Source organism: Merops nubicus, unplaced genomic scaffold (genome assembly GCF_000691845.1).
Source record: "Merops nubicus isolate BGI_N331 unplaced genomic scaffold, ASM69184v1 scaffold48217, whole genome shotgun sequence".
NCBI classification, from domain to species: domain Eukaryota; kingdom Metazoa; phylum Chordata; class Aves; order Coraciiformes; family Meropidae; genus Merops; species Merops nubicus.
The window spans coordinates 8,333-16,127 of NW_008620547.1; the positions used below are offsets into that span (position 1 = coordinate 8,333).

Here is a 7,795-nt window from a genome sequence, read left to right on the forward strand (position 1 = left end):
AAAATGGAGACAAAACCCTTGTGGGTAAAAACAAAGGCAGTTTAATTGGAAAGCAAAACCAAGCAATGCTTTGTGTGGAAGTGAAGAAAAAACAAAATGTGAGATTTATTCTCTACTTCCCATCAACAGATGATGTCTGGTTCCTTCCTGAGAAGCAGGTCTCCACAACATATAGTGGTTGCTCTGGAGGACAACAGAGTAGTAGCCCCCCAGTAACCCCCCAACCCCCTTTTTACTAGCTTTATAGTTGAGCTGACATCATATGGTATGTAATATCCCTTTGGTTAGCTCAGGTCAACTGTTCTGGTTATGTGTCCCACCCTCAAGCTCCATCCCACTGTGGCAGGGGGGATGTTAGAAAGAGCCTTGGTGCTGTGTGAGCCCTGCTCAGTGGTAGTCACACCATGGGTGTTACCAACACTCTTCTGACTCCCAACACAAAAGCCCTGCACCAGAAGGGCTGCTATGGGAAAATCAGCTCAACCAGACTCCACACACTCAGGCGTAGCACTGAAGATGTGCAGAAACAATGCTGCTATATTCCATTTCAGTTTTGTTGATATGGAGTTCTTTTTGTTTGTGTTGAGCCGGTATTCAGTAGGACTTTTTTTTACTATTTTAATGATAAAGGGAAATAAAAGAATGCAGGAAATACAGAGCACCTGAAAAATGCAAAATTAACTGCTTAAAAGTCTACTGGATATCTGTTTTATGCATTGCTTTCTTGAGTTTCTAGTAATTCCACGAACTTAAATATAATTTGATTCTTAGGAAAAATACCTTAAATACTTTCTAACCATCAAGAGAATAGAAAGCTTTGAAAATAGCAGCTGAAATAAAAAGCAGAACTTCATAATTTTTGTTGAGTTGGAAGCTTATGTATTAGCTGTACCTGAAATAATCTAAACTGATGAGGTGAAAGAGCCAAGTCCTGCTTTATAATGCCTGTACTGGATTCTAGCTTTTTTCCTCTTTTCTAAATGAAATGGCCTCTTCTGGTCATCCCATCCTTGGTTTTTCTCCATTTCAGGTTGTTTTTTTTCTGGGGTTGTTCAGTGTCAGATATCCATTAGTTTTGCTTTCTTTTCCACCCATTCTCCCTAAATATCCAGTCTTTTTCCACGGTGTGACTATACCTTGAATGTTTTGCCTGGTCTTCAATGACATCTCATAAAGCCCTGCAAGCCTTCCACCGTCTTTTTCAACAATAACGGGAACAACAACAATGACAATTAAAACCACACATCTCCCACACCTGCAACAGCTTCACATACAAGCATCTGAGAGCCATTCCCATCTCTTCCAGGTAACTGATGAGGATTTTGTACAACCTTGTGTTTATTACAATTAGCAGATGAGATTCAATTTCTTCTGAGCTCATTATGTGATCAGTTAACAACTACTGGCATAAAAATTAAAACAAAAGATATACTGTGCCAGCCAGAAATACTTCCCCTGTGTTTCTTCTTTCATTCATTGAATTTTCTTTCAGTCACTCATTCAGTCTTGTGATTGATTTGTGTAATTTCTGTAAATCTAAGGCATGAGCCACAGACTAGATCATTAGGCGATGCAGGTGTTCAAAACAGCACTGAAATTAGTTACTGATAGTAGCCCAGAGTCTTCAGTGGGTAAATGAGAAATTTTTCTTAAGAAATCACTCAAATTTATAGAAAGAATGAAAATGGTATAGAAAACAAAGGCATAAGATCATAAGCATGTTTTAATATCAAGGTTGTTCTAGTTTTTCATGAAGGCATATGGAACTCCTTAAAAAGCCTTCTTTACAGTATTCTGTATTCAGTTTAGCTTCTAAAAGTGTCTTCTTCTGTCACCAAATGCTATAGAAAATAATTCTGCTGCAATGTTAGGAAAATAAACTCACCAATACTAGTATTGATTTTTGTGCTCAATAATCCAGTGCTTTTCAAATTTTTCTTTTATCCATGACTTGTCTGTCATTGACTGGGTAAAGGGGTGAGATCAATCTATGCCTGTTTTTAACAGAAACCAGAGAGCAACAAGATCCTCAGCATTTAGCTGGTTCTCTGATACATAATGCACTTTTTATATACATTTACAATTTATTATAACTGATTTAACCTAGTTAAATAGTGAAAAGACCATAACCATACCCTCCATTAGTTTTCTGGTTTAGACCTCAGGTGGAGATGTCTGCTTTGTCCTAGCTGGGTGAGGGTGTGGTTGGTCCATGTAGTATGCCTGGGGAGCGATTTCCTGGAGTTCTGGGCAATTTCAGCTTTCAGTGAATGCTAGCAAGCCCCAGACTTTCTGATCATCTAAAGGTCTGTCTCCAAATATAGCCACTCCAGTTCTAAGTCAAACATTAGTCACATATTTTTTTTTCTCCAAGACCCCATTCTAACAGGTCCAACCTCTCCAGCTATGGACTCACCTCCATAGCAGAATGAATGCTTGTTTCCTCTATGTATCACAGCAGCACAAAAACAAACCCAAAGATTTATTATTGCTTAAATAGTAAACCCATGCTACCTAACTGTCCAGCAACTGGAATCTGAGTTTATTAATCATGGATTTCTTTATAACCAATATACATTCTAATTCATCCCTTTCAATGTTAGATAACAGACCAAATAGGATGTTTATGTATTTTATGAGAAGGAAGTGCACATATGATCATGCACGTTGTTTATATGTGTATATGCTCATACATACTTGTGTTGTGCAGCTTTGCCACACTTTGAACTGTTCCAGCTGTCCAGCAATTGTATAAGCTTGTCATTGTAAATTTGAGTCTTGCATGAATCAGCTGAACTTGCAGCACTTTGCTTTTATCAGCCTGTCTGCACCAGCACCAGTGTTACCTGGAGGTGTTCAGAATTATGAAGTGTAGTGTGCTACAGCAGCCTTGAAGAAGCTCACAGCTTCCATCTGGGTTGTCCTACACAGCTTTATGATTGGTAGAGCTACGTGTACACTCAGAAACAGCACTATCACCAACAAGGTAAGAAGAGCCAATACAATCCAATTACCAGGATCATCACAGTGATCAGCAGGTCTGAAGTCCTAAATCTGATCATTATCTGTCCTACAGCTCCCATATGCTTCTTTCTGAGCCTTTCTAGTTAGGAACCTCAAGAACCCACAGAATGACCTAGCTCATCTTACACAGCATAAGAACCTGTATGGAAAATACTTTTTTTTTTTTAGGGAAAAGGAAGAGTAGAATGGGTCTTCTGTACAATTATATTGTTTTCTTGTCAAAACTGTGCTTCATTTGTAGCTGTCCAGTGAGCTACTTAGAAATACTCTCTGGTTCACCTCTTCTTCTAGGCTGTTTCTCTCTACAATTCTCGAAGAAAAATGTAATTAGTAAAATACCCTTGCTTCCTGTGGCTTAGCCTGCAGTTATTGGAACAATAGGACTCTGCGTAGAAGAGGGTGAAAGTGCAAAATACAAAACGCAGTAGAAATATTTTATTCTCCTCTAGGGATTCATAATTCATATTCTTGTCTGTAGAGGTCTGGAGTCAGGTAAGGTTTCTAGGGGATGAAACCACAGTCTAGAACACTGGACTGAGGTGTCTCTCTTGGCTAATTTTTTCTGGCTTTTTAAAAAAATCATTTTTCTTAGATTTTTTTTTTGGCAGGATTTTAAGACACTAATTTACACTGCTGTTCTGGCAACATGGCAGAGAAAAGTAAAATCTTACATAACTTGTTCATCAGTAGGTCTCTTTTTTTCAGTAACATTTAGTTTAATATTTAAAATAAGGATGCTGCCTTTTGGAAACTAGTTAAAATATAGTATATGGTCACAGAGTTTATAGATTGTGCCACATACATTTAAAATGCAGACTTTTAGTTTTTGAAAAAAAAAAAAAAAAAAACAAAAAACAAACCAACCAGAAAGACTTTTATTTTATTCTGATCCACTGGAAGCCTGGCATTTCAGAAATGCTTACATCACATTCAGAAATCTGATTCTCCTTCTCTGCAAAGAAATCGGGTAGGTTCTTTCAAGCGTTGATGGCAAAGAAACCAAATACTGCCCGATCTTCCCTGCTGTAGGGACCGTCTCAAGAGGCAGAGGATCTACATGTGGCTATGGCCTTTTTCATCCCCAGCCCAGGTGCGCTGCCTCTGCGACCAGTGCAAGCCCACTGCCTGCAGGTGGCAGCCAGCCCCAGGGCTCTGAGATGCCTGTGCTGCTGTGCCGGGAAGCCCGGTGAGGGCGGGGTGTAATTTCCCCTGTACTCCCCTGTGAGTGGGAAGGTGCTGCAAAGGTGCCTGATGTATGTTCTATGTGAAGACCACTCTCTCTTGTGCCTACCATGGGAAACGGTGCAGTCCATTGACTAGATAGCATTCGGATCTGTCACCCTGAGGGGTATAGGTCTTAGGCTAAACAAAGAAACAAATGTTACATGGATTTCAGTGGCACAGGGCCAATTTCCTTGACAAAGTGGATGCAGTATTTTTAAAATATTAAGCCCATGGGGGAAAAGCAGCAATATACCACTAGTTATAAACTACAGTTTACCCGTTTGTAGATGAATTGTGTTATATCTGTACAAAGAGGCAAAATGTCAGCAAGAAATATGTCATTGTACTTCTTTTTTTCAGTGAACTAAGCATTAGTTCAAATCTGAAGACTCTTACTTGCAATTTGGAAAGCATTGAAGAGTTCTGTTTGTTTTCTGGTGCACATTGTTTCAAAACTGACAACTTTTTTTTCCTGAGTTGTTTTCTACTATGTAGAATAATAACACGGAATGAACTGCTTCTTCCAAAGCAGATTAAGAGTGATTTACAGCTGTTGGCCACCTCTCCCATTGCCAAACTAAACTCAAGGTGAAAAAATAGCAGGGAGAACTGTTATTTTAGGATAAACAGATTTTGTTTCCAGCTGAAACTACAGAGGGTGTTTTGGGCAGTAATCACAGGGGCACGGCTGGCTGGCAGTGAGCAAGTACACCCATCTGAAGGCAAGGCTGCCATCTGCTGAGGCACCTCCAGCCCCTGTGCTGCCCACCCTGAGCAGCACCCTGCTGCTGCACTCTGCCTAGGAGAGCTCAAACTGAAGTGCATAAGCTGGTAGGGGTGCAGGCATCCATCACAGCTTTGTTTAAAGACAAAGTAAAAAAAAAAAAAAAAAAAATTAGATGTAAAAACAAAACAAAAACCAACAACAACAAAAAAAAAACCAAAAAAACACAACCCCCCAAAAAACCCACCCCCAAAACCAACAAGCCAAAGCCAGGCTCAACTTATCAAAGCTGAAGATCAGGTATAAATCTCTGCTTCCAAACTTTTGCTTCTTCATGTCTGATATTAAACAAACCCAGGAGTAGGAAGTAGACAGACTGTCTGTTTAATCTGACCGTATGTAACAACGTGCTTGGGTGAAAAAGGCAGCACAAGATTATGGGATTTATGCCATTTTGAAGAAATTGAGTGAGATTTTACGTGAAATTTTGCAGATAGCACTGTGTGGTGTCATGGGGCATTTTACTGTTGTGACAGATGTTTGGCTTCTGTGAAAAAATAAATAAGCTTATAAAAAGATTTCACCCTTTTTTTCCCTCATATCTGCATGTAAAACATTAGCAAAATTAATTTGTGCATTTTCTTTAAATGAGTTCCACTAGGAAGTAGAAGAAAAGAAACTATACACTTGTTAAAGCTTTTCACAAAATATTTTAATAAGGTTATAACGGCTTCCACATAAGCAATTTTTAAACTAAAAGAAACTGACTCACAGTCCACAGAAATGAAATTAGGATTTTTTTCTCTCATTTCAATGGGCTTTGAATCAGACAACTTTGAAATACTATACATTCATTTAACAGTACCTAATTTTTGGTGAAATAAATGTACAAAGTAGTATCCTGCTTTTGCTGCTGAGAAAAGTTAAAGGGTATAATTTCACAAAAACCTGTAGCATGTCCACCACTGCAAATGGTAGATGCCCTACTTGTCAACACAGTACTTAAGCACTGTAGCTACCAATACTATGCTACAGGTATGCTGCTACTAGAGATTTATCTCAATCTCTTACTTGAGATTGCCAGTAGTTATAATTAATGCAACCACAGTATTGTGCTACAGAACTGATTTGTCACAGCTACGGGGACACCTGCCACTGTGTGACACTGTTTAACATAGGTGGTAGAGAGCAAAATACATAGCTGCTTATTTCAACATGATCTGTACCGATTCTTACATCTGGGATAAGAGGGAACAGGAGTAGAAGGTTTTGTTTAATCAGCTGTCATTTATCAAACAAGAAAGCTTCATTCGTCTATATGAAAATTGCTCTGTCATAAGACAGGAAGAGAGAAAATGCAAGAGACAGAATTTTCCTGGAGGAGACAATGTATATGAAAGAGTTAGAAAAAGTGACAACCTTTTTATCTGAAAAAGAGCCTTCTTGAGCATCACCCATTTCAAATGCAACCTTGCAAGTAGCCACCACAAGTACACAGTATAAATTGCTTCAGAGAAACACGTTCACAACACAGTGACAAGAATCAAATAAAAAAAAAAAAAATCAAACAAAAAGACAGCTGGCACACAATAAACCCAAGAATTCTCAGAAATGAAACCTTTAGAAGCCCTGGGTGAGTATATTACATTGGCAACATATGAAACATATTTTACTTTTCCTAGTGCAACAGAAGAAACTGGAGCTAGGGTTATAGCTGTTCTCAAACAGCTACTTTTTTTTTTGTCAAGTATTTACTTCAGAGCCTGATGGAGATTTTTAAATTAATCCTTCTTTTTCCATGTAAGTGAAAGTGACTTTGTGGCCACCCATGTCATTCCAAACTGTCTCAGCTCCCTTCATCACTGCTTACCAGCTGACAGAGCAGGCTCAAGACGATAGCTTTACTGTCTAGCACTCCCTTTAAACTTTATTATTAGCAGACTTTATTGTACGTATGGACACATTCAAACATTTCCCAGCTCAGTTCTCCCCCCAGTTCCTGGCTCAGTGCTCTGCTCTGAGTCACGGGACTGTTTATCTCCTGTTATCAGCAACCTGCTGCACAGCTCTGAAGCTCAGCAATAATCAGATTATTTTCCAAACACCTTTTCTGCCCCGCTTCCCCCGAGTGTAGCACACGCAGCTGGAGCCCCAGAGAGGTGGAAACTGTCTGCAAAGCAAAAGGCAGCTCCATGACTATGCCACTGCTTTTCTCAGAGCCTTCTTGCTCCACACTTCATTTTTTATTCCTGGGAGTTGGGTGGGGTAGAGAGATGTTATTTGCTCCTTCCTGGGGGAGGGCAAGGTGTGTGTTGGGAGAGACTTATTCCAGCATTTCTGGTCTGTGAAGGAGAGCTGAGTACTTACAGATGTGGAACAGGGTCGCTTTGAGTCAGGAGGAGTCTGAGTTTGAATGCTGGGGCTTGACTGAGGCAGACTTGACTCAGTGGCCTGGGAGGGGGGGTGCCACCAACCTGGGGGAGGGCAACCTGTACAAAACGCAATGGGAGAGTACAGCCACTCATCAGACACAGAGAAGGGTGGCAGAGCCTAGCTGCCAGAGCCTAAGTTGACTCACGAGTGCAGCTGTTTGCTAAGTGAGTGTCAAAGCATCAGCGAAAGCACCTGCTCTCAAGGGAGCCAGGGAGAGGGAAGGGGCAGCAGACTGAGGACATGGGGTTTTCTTCACTCCTTCTTGTGCTAAACACTGCTGTTGGTGGGCAGGATTGAAACCCCCTCCCTCCCAGCTTCCCCACGCCACAGCCCTGGCCTTGCTCACCCTCCTGCTGGGGGCAGTAGGGGAGCCAGGAGGCAGGGATGCCT

The 7,795-nt window shown here is 40.5% G+C and overlaps 1 protein-coding gene across 1 annotated transcript in view; it reads right to left on the reverse strand.

Annotated features, from left to right (window-relative positions):
* Window positions 1-7,728: 7,728 nt before the first annotated feature.
* Window positions 7,729-7,795, reverse strand: part of LOC103776617 (somatostatin receptor type 1) — a 1,167-nt gene continuing 1,100 nt past the window's right edge. The window contains exon 1 of the mRNA XM_008944135.1: window positions 7,729-7,795. This exon is cut by the window's right edge and continues 1,100 nt beyond it. The gene's annotated coding sequence lies outside the window, so the exon portion shown is untranslated.